Source organism: Mustela erminea, chromosome 16 (genome assembly GCF_009829155.1).
Source record: "Mustela erminea isolate mMusErm1 chromosome 16, mMusErm1.Pri, whole genome shotgun sequence".
Taxonomy (NCBI): Eukaryota; Metazoa; Chordata; class Mammalia; order Carnivora; family Mustelidae; genus Mustela; species Mustela erminea.
This window is the reverse complement of record NC_045629.1, coordinates 6,346,509-6,358,144: the sequence shown is the minus strand read 5'-3', so window position 1 is coordinate 6,358,144 and position 11,636 is coordinate 6,346,509. Positions and strand designations below refer to the sequence as shown.

The following is an 11,636-nucleotide window of genomic DNA, read 5'->3' as shown; positions in this document are numbered from 1 at the left end:
CGAACATGCTAACTTTGAGCTTTGGTCTGTAGGAGGTAATTCTGCGAGTACCTTGAGTATAGCTTTCCAAGCAGAGGGAGCAGCTCCCAAAAAGGCAGAGGTAAGAGCATGATAGGTTTGGTGTTCCCAAGCAGCGCCGGAAGGGGGGTGCCCACCAAGCCTGGGAGAGAACACTGACCCCACTTGCTTGGGAAAAGACGGTGAACATGATTCCAATGCAGTTCTTTTTCTCACCACAAACCAACAAATTCCTCCAAAAAGGAAAATTTCATGGGACCCTGCTGTCGTTTCCTTTTCAGTGTCCCTGGGCTGTGGAGGGGAGCGTGGGGACCCGCTCCCTCCCTCCATTCTGACCCCAAGGTCTCCCCGACACCCTCCAGGGCAGGTTCCGTTGAACAAGCTGAGCTTTCCAGACCTGAGCATTGCAGCTTCAAAACGACCTCGAGGCACTTTGGGACCAGTGCCCCAGGCTCATAGATTAGGGACACCAAAAGTGAAGCCCTTTATCAGGACCCAGAAAAGAAGGTGTCAGCCAGCTGGTTGGCAGGTGTATGGGATGCCCGAGATCCCTAAAGATTCTCTTGATCTTTGACAAAGAAGTGGTTTTATGTATTGTAATATGTGCACATTTCCGAATAGCTCACAACCTCAAAAGTAACTTAACAATTCTTCACTTAATGCTAATTAGGTGATTTCTGTGAATATCCAATGGTTTCTCACTAAAGGGCAGGAACCCTTGCCCTTCTGTGCTTCCGCTGCTGGTTAATAAGGAGCTAGTCGCTTTATTTGGGAAACGCCGCACTCTTACTTCCATGTCATGATAGGTTAAATCCTGTCAAAGGAAAAAGGACTGAGGGCAGATGAAAAGAGAGCCTGCATGATGGAAATATTTTTTGAGATAAAAAAAGTACTTCAATTAAAGACATGGAGAAGATTTTTCCCCAAAAGAAAGACATTACTGCTCTGTCAGTAACAGAAGTCCTTCCAAGCTTAGTTGATGTTGCTGTAGTTGGCTGAGAGAGGACTGGAACCTCTGATTGTTGGGCTTTTCCAAGTAAAATTCTTCATGTGAGGAAATGTAGGTAGGAGGTTCTGGAATCTCAGTTACATGAGAGAAGCCAAAAGCACGCAGACCGACCAAAAAGCAGAAGCTAAAATTAGTTGACATGAACCAATCATACTAGCAAAAGTATTTTTTCAACTTTGAGACCAAAGGGAACAACTAAAGGCAGAAGTAGAAAAATACAAAGAATGTGACCTGGAAGTTATAGAGGAAATAGGCCAAGCAAATAAAGTAACCAAAGAAGCTGCTGACAGATGGCGTGATAATGTATTTGCAATAAAATCTTGGGCCAAAAGAGAATTTGAAGAAAATAAAACTGTTTTAAAAAAATTTTGGAATTCCAAAAGACTCTAAATAGACTGAAGTGTTCAGTATTGGTTAAGGACCTACATGCTAGTGAGTGTGTACATTTTTATATTATCCAGTTAAATGTACTGAATGGTTGTTTACCTAAAACTATTTATCATTTTATTAATTTTAAATAAAATACAAAGTATATAAAAAGAAGAATCTCTTCTTCTTGCCTCCTGCTTCATAGCACTCTCTTTTATAATTTCTTTCATATTGTTCTGGCTTTGGTGTCTCACTTTTCCTGTGTGGTCATACCCTCTACCAACCCACCTCTTTTCCAGGTAGTTTCTCCTTTGAGGAGGACTGCTTTGTACTGAAAACACGGCACACTCTGAGATGGCCTGGGGAGACTTCTCTACACTGGCTAAGACTCCTCCCTGAGCTCCTTACATTTTTTTTTAAATACATTTTATTCTTATGTAATTTTCTACAACCAACATGGGGCTCCAACCCACAGCCCCAAGATCAAGAGTTGCATGCTCTACTGGCTGGCCAGACAGATGACCCCTTCAGCTGCTCATCTAACAGGACTCCAGCCCCAAGCAGATTGGACATTGGATGGTATATGCCATGCAAAGGTATTTGGACTTGAGCATAGAGGCCACTGAGATCCAGCTAGCCTGAAACAGACATATCCCTCCAGTAACTGGAGGGATCAAAAGGGGCCAAAGGCAGAGGTTCAATGACAAGCTTATCTTCAACTTAGTTGTTATATGAAATAACAACTGAAATTAATCTAAAGTAATAAGAATAGATTTATGAGATATTTGGATTGTAAACAGAAATCTTTTTTCCTGACCAGGTATAGTCAGAGTGCAGAGAGAGAAAGAAGTTGAAGATCTCCTCCAGGTGATTACCTGCACTCCAGCTTTGTGGGATGCCTCAGTTGAGATATGGAACATAAGAAAAAGCAGTTCAGAAGAAATATACACTTAATTTTAGGCCAGGCACATGTGAGATATCTTTACAATTTTGTCAAAATCATGTAAGAGAAGAAATAAGAAGCAGATTGTTTTAAATTTGAGCAATTTCTTGGGTAGTTATGTACTATTATAGCACTGTGCTTTTAAACACTGTATTATTTGCAGTAAATTGGGGGACTTTTTATATTTATTTATTTATTTTAGAGAGAGCATGCCTGAGAACGAGCCTGAATAGGGGGAGGGTCAGAGGGAGTTGGAGAGAATCTTAAGCAGACTCTCTACTGGGGACCCTGACATGTGGGGCTTGTTCTCACTTGATATCATGTCCTGTGCTGAAATCAAGAGTCAGACACTTAACCAGCTGAGCCATTCAGGCAACCCAGTAAAAGTTTGCTTTTAAAATTTTAACAAGATGGGTATGAGTAGTAATATTAAATGTTAATATAATACCTGCTATTGATTAAAGTAATTAATTATATGTCTCCCATTTCAAAAATTATTAGTAATTTATTTTTATTTTTTTTGAAGACTTTATTTATTTATTTGACAGAGAGAGAGAGAGTACAAGCAGATGGAGTGACAGGGAGAGGGAGAAGCAGGTCCTGCTGAGCAGAGAGCCTGATGTAGGGCTTGATCCCTACATTGGACCCTGAGATTATGACCTGAGCCGAAGGCAGCTGCTTAATCGACTGAGCCACACAGGCATCCCTGTTTTCTAAATCTAAAGCTATTATCAGAGTACCTGGATGGCTCAGTCGTTTAAACATCTGCCTTTGGCTCAGGTCATGTTTCCATAATCCCTGGATTGAGCTTGGCCTCAGACTCCCTGCTCAGTGAGGAGTCTGTGTCTCCCTCTGACCCGCCCCTTTCTTGTGTTCTCTCTCTCTCTCTCTCTCTCTCTCTCTCTCAATCTCTCTCAAATAAATAAATAAATAAATACTGGCTAAAATTTTTCTGCATGAATATGAAAAAAATATTTTTGAAAGAAGATACAGGTGGGTAAATGATCTAAAAGCACACATAACTACAATATGTGAAGAACTTACTAAGTATACTACTATGCACTTTATAAACGATTACAAAACTTATTCTTCAAAACAACATGAGAGAGTTCTTGTTGTCTTTATTTATGCATCAATAAATTTTATCCCAAAGTAGCACCATCCCTATCCCAAATTATACTAGCAGGATTCTCAGAAGGTTTATATGACCCCAAGTTGCATTCATTCATCCACTGAACAAACATGTTAGTGTCTGCTGGGTGACGAGGACTGCTCTAGGCAGGGGTATGGAGCAGTGGAAAAAAAAAAAAAGGTAAAAGATCTCTACCGCATTGGAACTTGCATTCTAGTGCGAGAACAGGTAATAAACACAAAAATAGGTAAAATAATATGCTATTAAAAGATAAATACTTGGGAGAAAAAAATAAAGCAAGGAAGAGGACTAGCCAGTGACACAGGTCGGAAAGGCTGAGGCTTTAAACAGGACAGCCTTGGAAGGCTTCGTTATGAAGGTGACATCTGAACAAAGGCTTAGAAGCACTGAGTGAGAATAATTTTCTTGAGGATATATGGAGGAAGAGCAATGCAGGTAGTAGAATGAGAATGATGCCATGACGCTTAGGTGAAACATGTCCAGTGGTCAAGAGCATCAAGGTGACCAAAATAAGGAAAGTAGAAGGAGGGAAACCAAAGAAGCTTCTACCCTGAGATTAGATGATGTTGGAGGGTTTGAGCAGAAGGACAACATGCCCTGAATTCAGCTGTAAAGTGACACTCTGGTTGACAATAGACTGGTGGAAGGAGTAGGGGAAGAGAGCAAGCAGACAGAAGAGTTAACTGTCCATTAAAATAGTCTAAGTAAGATGATGGTGGTGGCTTAAACCAGGGCATAGCAGTGGAGGAGTGAGAAGTAGTCAGATTCTGGATATTTTGAAGGTAGAGCCAAGAGAATTTCCTGATGATTGAATTTGAAGTGTGAGAGGAAAAAAAAAAATCAAGGGTAACTTGGAATGTGGGGCCAAGCCAAATGGAAGATCAAGTTGTCAGATGCAGGAGATTTTGGAGAATCAATATTGTGGTTTGGGCATATTTTGAAGATCTCACGTAAAACCCCAGATATATGATCAGAGTTTAGAGCACAGGTCTTCAGCTCTGGTCGTGATCCTGGAGTCCCAGGACTGAACCCTGCATCAGGCTCCCTGCTCAGTGGGGAGTCTTCTTCTCCCTCTGCCCCTCCCCCTGCTGATGCTCTCTCTCATTCTCTCTCTCGCTCTCTAATAAATAAATAAAATCTTAAAAAAAAAATGGGAGCAATCAATAAGCATGGAAAGAAAGGATGCTAAAGAGAGGAGAATTGCTGAAGAAATGCCCCTAATCAAATACTATGTCTCTAGCCACCGAGATGCTAAGACCCATCTATGTATGGTGATTTTGTCATCACTGGCTGTGTTTTTTAAACATGATCCTCTAGAAGATCTCTCTTTCTCTCTCTCTGTATCTCTTTCTTACTTTCATGGTTTTTTTTTTTTTATATTTCTCTAGTATTTTTTTAAATCCAAGACAGAAGTAACTTTGAAATTATTTCTCCTCTAAGGATACTGACAATAACAATTTTAAGATGGGTATCTTGGTAATCCTATGCAAGTTCTTTTAAAAAATCTTATGCCAATCTAGAAAAAGTTGTTAAGTTGCTTTTGTATATATGTTGTATAACATATATGATGAAATTTAATTTTATTGAACTAACAGAACCACTTTCATGCTGTATTTAAATCTCTTTCTCTAGCAATCCAACCTATATTTCTAACCCTTGTCTACCTACAATTTTCTTTTTTCTTAATTTTATTTCAAAGAATGTAACAAGTTACAATGACATGCACTGTTTTTTTTTTTTAAGAATTTTTATTTATTTATTTGACAGACAGAGATCACAAGTAGGTAGAGAGGCAGGCAGAGAGAGGAAGGGAAGCAGGCTCCCCGCTGAGGAGAGAGCCTGACGTGGGGCTCGATCCCAGGACGCCGAGATCATGACCTGAGCCGAAGGCAGCGGCTTAACCCACTGGGCCATCCAGGCACCCCTGACATGCACTGTTTATTGCAATCCATGTGTGACTACTGACCCAGATTATGCCATAGATAAAGCACATCAATCAATAATATTATCCAGAATCATATTTCTGATAATATATTGGTATAAATCTATGTTAGTATAATAAGATATATATATATATATAAATAAATGTTTTTAACTAATGAGAGGAAATGGCGGAGACATAGATAAAAATCACAGAATCTTGTAAAAAAATTATTTTTATCTTTTTAAAATCTCCCTCCCATTAAAATCTTCACCAAATCTAGTAAAGAGCACAAAATTGATTGACTGAGGGTCAACCTCCCAACCCTATCAGATACAATTAGCACTGGTTTTTTTTTTTTTTTTAAGATTTTGTTTATTTATTTGACAGACAGATTACATGTAGGCAGAGAGGCAGGGAGAGAGAGAGGAGGAAGCAGGCTCCCTGCTGAGCAGAGAGCCCGATGCGGGGCTCGATCCCAGGACCCTGGGCTCGATCCCAGGACCCTGAGATCATGACCCCAGCCGAAGGCAGAGGCTTAACCCACTGAGCCACCCAGGCGCCCCCAATTAGCACTGTTTTAAAATAGATGAGGATGAATGAGGAAAAGCAGCAGCCCTGGATAATTTCCAAACTGAATAATTAATAACCATTAAAGAGCAACTGTGATTCAGGAAAAAGCTAATAATCATATCCCAAGGCCTGCATTTATTTTTTTTTCAATTTATAACATTCTTATTTTTTAATAATAGCTTCACCTTATTTTTTTTGTCACCAAATACTACTTCATTAGTTCTTGATGTAGTATTCCATGATTCATCACTTGTGTATAACACTCAGTGCTCATTGCAATATGTGCCCTCCTTAATACCCATCACCAGGGTCACCTCTCCCCTCACCCCCTCCCCTCTGAAACCCTCAGTTTGTTTCCCAGAGCCCATTGTTTCTCATGGTTTGTCTCTCCCTCTGATTCCCCCCCCCCTCATTTTTCCCTTCCTTCTCCTAATGTCCTCCATGCTATTCCTTATGTTCCACATGTAAGTGAGACCATATGATAATTATCTTTCTCTGCTTGACTTATTTCACTTAATGTAATCCCCTCCAGTTCCAACCATGTCTATGCAAATGGTGGATATTCATCTTTTCTGATCACTAAGTAATATTCCATCATATATATGGACCACATCTTCTTTATCCATTCATCTGTTGAAGGGCATGTCAGCTCTTTCCACAGTTTGTCTATTGTGGACCTTGATGCTATGAACATTGGGGTGCATGTGCCTTTTTTTTCACTACATCTGTATCTTTGGGGTAAATACCCAGTAGTGCAATTGCTGGATTATAGGGTAGCTCCATATTTAACTTTTTGAGGAACCTCACTGTTTTCCAAAGTGGCTGTACCAATTTGCATTTCCACCAACAGTGTAAGAGGGTTCCCCTTTCTCCACACCCTCTCCAACATTTGTTGTTTCCTGCCTTATTAATTTTTGCCATTCTAACTGGTGTAAGTTGGCATAACAAATAGCATGGAGGACATGGGGACTTAGAGTGGAGAAGGGAGTTGGGGGAAATTGGAAGGGGAGGTGAACCATGAGAGACTATGGACTCTGAAAAACAATCTGAGGGTTTTGAAGGGACGGGGGGTGGGAGGTTGGGGTACCAGGTGGTGGGTATTAGAGGGCACGGATTGCATGGAGCACGGGGTGTGATGCAAAAATAATGAATACTGTTATGCTGGAAATAAAAAATAAATAAATAAATAAATTTAAAAAAAAAAATAAATAAATGTGGTTTTAATTTGTATTTCCCTGATGACTAATGATGTTGAGCACTTTTTCATGTGTCTGTTAGTCATTCATATGTCTTCTTTGAAGAATTGTATGTTCATGTTTTCTGCCCATTTTTTGACTTCATTCTTTGGGTTTTGGGTGTTAAGTTTGAGAAGTTCTTTATAGATCTTGGATACTAGCCCTTTATCTGTAATATCATTTCCAAATATCTTCTCCCATTCCGTGGTTTGCCTCTTAGTTTTGTTGACTGTTTCCTTTGCTGTGCAAAACATTTTTATCTTGATGAAATCCCAAAAGTTCATTTTTGCTTCTGTTTCCCTTGCCTTTGGAGAATGTCTTGAAAGAAGTTGCTGTGGCCAATATCAAAGTGGTTACTGCTTATGTTCTCCTCTAGGATGTTGATGGATTCCTGTCTCACTTTGAGGTCTTTCCTCCATTTAGAGTTTATCTTTGTGTATGATGTAAGAGAATGGTCCAGTTTCATTCTTCTGTATATAGTTGTGCAATTTTCCTAGCACCATTTATTGAAGAGACAATCTCTCCAAGGCCCACATTTCTTTGTTGACTTTGGCACTGGCTAGCTGTCTGAACACTGACAGGCTACTAGACTTTCTAGGCCTCCATTTCTTCATGTATAAAATGAGGGAGTAAAAACAGAACTTCTAGTTCTAAAACTTCATTATCATATACCAGGATTATTGCCATTCAGAGCAATCTTTGAGGTTACACATGAGTGAACTCCATTTTTGTGTATATATTTTAAACTCAGGGAAACATTTTTATATTCCAACTTGACACTATTGACAGCTTTATTTCCCAGTACTGTATTCTCTATGCAAATGGACTGACCCATGGATGTAATGGACTGATGTGACACTGTTGAATCCTATGTGCAGGGAATGCTCAAATATTTACACCTTTTTCTTCCTCCCCAGAATCAGTAAGTTCAGAAGATTTAGTAATAACAAGGAGCAATTTCACAGAACAGTCATGAGAATGGAAATAGTGACATTGTCCCCAAGGGACCTCAAGGGACTATAACGTAAATAAAATGTTTAGTTTGCCCTTCCACCAAAGAGATCTTAAATATAATATCTCAAGTTTTGTTTATTGATATAGCCGACTGGAAAGAAAATCAAATCAAAATGAAACACAAAATTCATTACAGGTGAAGGCAAGGGTTAGATGAAGGTATTTTTGTCTTTCAGAAATAAGTAACAAAATGCAGATGCATGGTTCATAAACATTTACTTTTCTCATGAAATGGAATTGAGAAAACAATAGATAACAAAAATGCAAATCAGCACTCTTGGACAATAAAGATCTGATGAAAGAACAATATTTGTTTTCAAGTTCTCATTCATTGTCAGAAAAGATTTATTAGCAAAAATAAGAAACTGTTACTTTGCCTAGCATTTTTAAAAAATATCTTAGCAAGACTGAAGGCACTTCACCATGCCCACCCTTTGCCAGGTACTCATAAAGGGTTTGGCTTCATTGTGAACAAAATAGGAAGTGATGCATAGGTTTCAGTCATGTCGTAGAACACGACCAACAGCATAAATAATACACATATCCTCTGTTTATAGATAAGTAGTTAAAACTCCAAACACTTTTTAATTTATAATAAACATTATGGACATTACCTTGTTTAGTCATTCATTCATTACAATCATGTTTGTATGAATGCTTGCCATGTTCTGGTCCTTTACAAGACACCAGGTGATTGGTAATGAATGAGATAAGCAAGGCCATAATCCTTACAGAGATGACCATTGGCAAATTCTCAAACCAGTTTTCTGAATTTGGCAGAGTATTTTTGTCTGTGGTTTGCAGGGGAATAAATTGCTAAGCAGCAGAATTTAGACCTAAATTCAGGCCTTCTATTCCAATGCCAAAACAACGTATACTTGATTCTACTTGATTTAAAAGACAGGTCAGAGGCTGAAACAGCATGACCAATGAGAGCCATGATAGATCTGCAGTGTGATTTTAAGGACTATGACTCATCTATAGCAAAGTCTGAGTTGAGGCTCCCAGTATACACTGATGAATAAAAAAGACATGAGGTAAGTTATTCACTTTAGGGGGAACTGGGGAAGGGTATATGGGAATTCTCTGTACTATCTTTGCAACTTTTCTGTAAATCTGAAAATATTCCCAAATAAAAAAGTTTAATTTTAAAAAGGGACATATGATCTGAATAAATAGTTCCAGAGAAGACAAAGATGGGCAATAGGCACTTGAAAATATATTCAATATTATTAATCATCTAGGAAATGCAAATCAAAGCTTCAATGGGATATTATTTCACATTTGTCAGAATGGCTATTAAAAGGTAAGAAATAGCAAGTGTTAGAGAACTTGTGGAGAAAAGGGAACCCAAATGCATTGTTTATGGGAGTGTAAACTGGTACAGCCACTATAGAAAACAGAATGGAGGTCCTCAAAAAATCAAAAACAGAATGATCCAACTATTCCACTTATGGATATGTATTTGAAGAAAATGAAAACACTAATTTGAAAAGATATGAACACCCTCGTGTTTATGGTGGCATTATTCACAGTACCCATAACATGGAAACAACTAAGTGCCCATTGATAGATGAATGGATAAAGAAGTGATGTATATACACAGTGGAATAATACTCAGCCATAAAAAGAAGAAAATCTTGCCATTTGGAGCAACATGGATGAATCTTGAGGGTATTATGCTAAGTGAAACAGGGTGGACAGAGAAAGACAAATACCATATGATCTCACTTAAATATGGAATCTAAAAACCACAACAAGTAAAAGAAAACTGATAGAGATAGCCAACAGATTATCACAAAGGAAGAGAGATGGGAGGTGGGTGATATGGGTGAAGATGGTCAATTGTATGGTGACAAACTGTAAGTAGACTTACTATAGTGATTACTTTGTAGTGTATGTAAATATTGAATTATTTTGTGCACCTGAAACTAACATTATATATCAATTTTACTTTAATTTTAAAAAGTAACTTCTACTTGCATTAATATTGAAAAACGAGAATTGTAACATGCTGGAAAATAAGTCAGATGAAAATTATTAGCATCATAACGTGCCTGGGTGGCTCAGTTCGTTAAGTGACTGCCTTCGACTCAGGTCATGATCCCAGAGTCCTAGGATCGAGTCCCGCATGGAGCTCCCTGCTCAGCAGGGAGTCTGCTTCTCCCTCTGACCTTCCACCTCTCATGCTTTCTCTCTCAAATAAATACAAAAATTATTAGCATCATAAAAACTGTCCATTATAAAAATGTGATGTATTATTAGACTATCCTCAAACTGAAAAGCTATTAATTCTTAAAAAAGTATTTGCTCTACCAAAGAGCAAAATATATGAGCATTGTACCCTTGATATGTAGCTAGGAATATAACAGAGTAAAAATGTGATGTTTCATGTGGTTGGAAGCACAATGGTAATTACAGTTGGAACCATTAGTGCAAATTTTAGCACAATGGGATGTTGCAAAAGATGGAGGATTCAGCTTTCTCCCAATTAGAGAGTCTTCAGCTCAATCAGGTTAATTCTAACAAAGCAGGAGTACAAGGTCCAAAAGAACAAAGTCAAGTCAAGAGGGGTTGTAAGACAGGGGAGGCACAGAGGGTCTGAGGAATGAGGGCCCATGAAGCTGACCGCAGTATTAAAAAAAAAAAAAAAAAGGCAGTTCAAAAAAAAAGACTGTAGGTGCATTTTGGCTCATTCCTAAACACAAGATTGCTACAGCTTACTCAGCCAGGGTGCCTCCCTGCTGGGGCCAGCACCAGAAATGGGGACCCAATGCAGAACCTCTTCCCTCAGGTGCACAATGACCAAATCTTGAAAGAATGCAGTGTGGTTCCTTCACCCTGTGCTCAGTTCCTTCACCCTCTGCTGAAAGCACAAGCCTAAGGGAAGTGTAGCCCCTGCTTTGGAGACTCCAGCCCTCTGGATCTAGTTAGCACCAACTTCCCAGACCTCTGCCCCCTCACTTGCCAGTCCCAGGTGGCTGATTAGCTAAACTGACAAATAGTTATTTCCATTTCTAGGGACTAATTTAAAAAAAGGTCTTTTTTTAAAATATTTTATCTATTTATTTGACAGAGAGAGATCACAAGTAGGCAGAGAGGCAGGCAGAGAGAGAGGAGGAAGCAGGCTCCCTGCTGAGCAGAGAGCCCAATGCGGGACTCCATCCCAGGACCCTGAGATCATGACCTGAGCCGAAGGCAGTGGCTTAACCCACTGAGCCACCTATGGACCCCATGGATTTACCTATTTTAGAGCCAATAAAGCCATGCTGGCTTATGTTATTATGAATTAAACATTTTTGTATAATTTCACAAAAGACTCAGAATGAAAGGGAACTAAATATATCAAATGTATATATTCATTGAAAAAAAAATTTTACTTGTAAAAAAAAATCCATAGA

At 38.9% G+C, this 11,636-nt stretch overlaps 1 pseudogene; it reads left to right on the top strand.

Annotated features, from left to right (window-relative positions):
• Window positions 1-829: 829 nt before the first annotated feature.
• On the top strand, window positions 830-1,421 carry LOC116575503 (annotated as a pseudogene).
• Window positions 1,422-11,636: the final 10,215 nt, after the last annotated feature.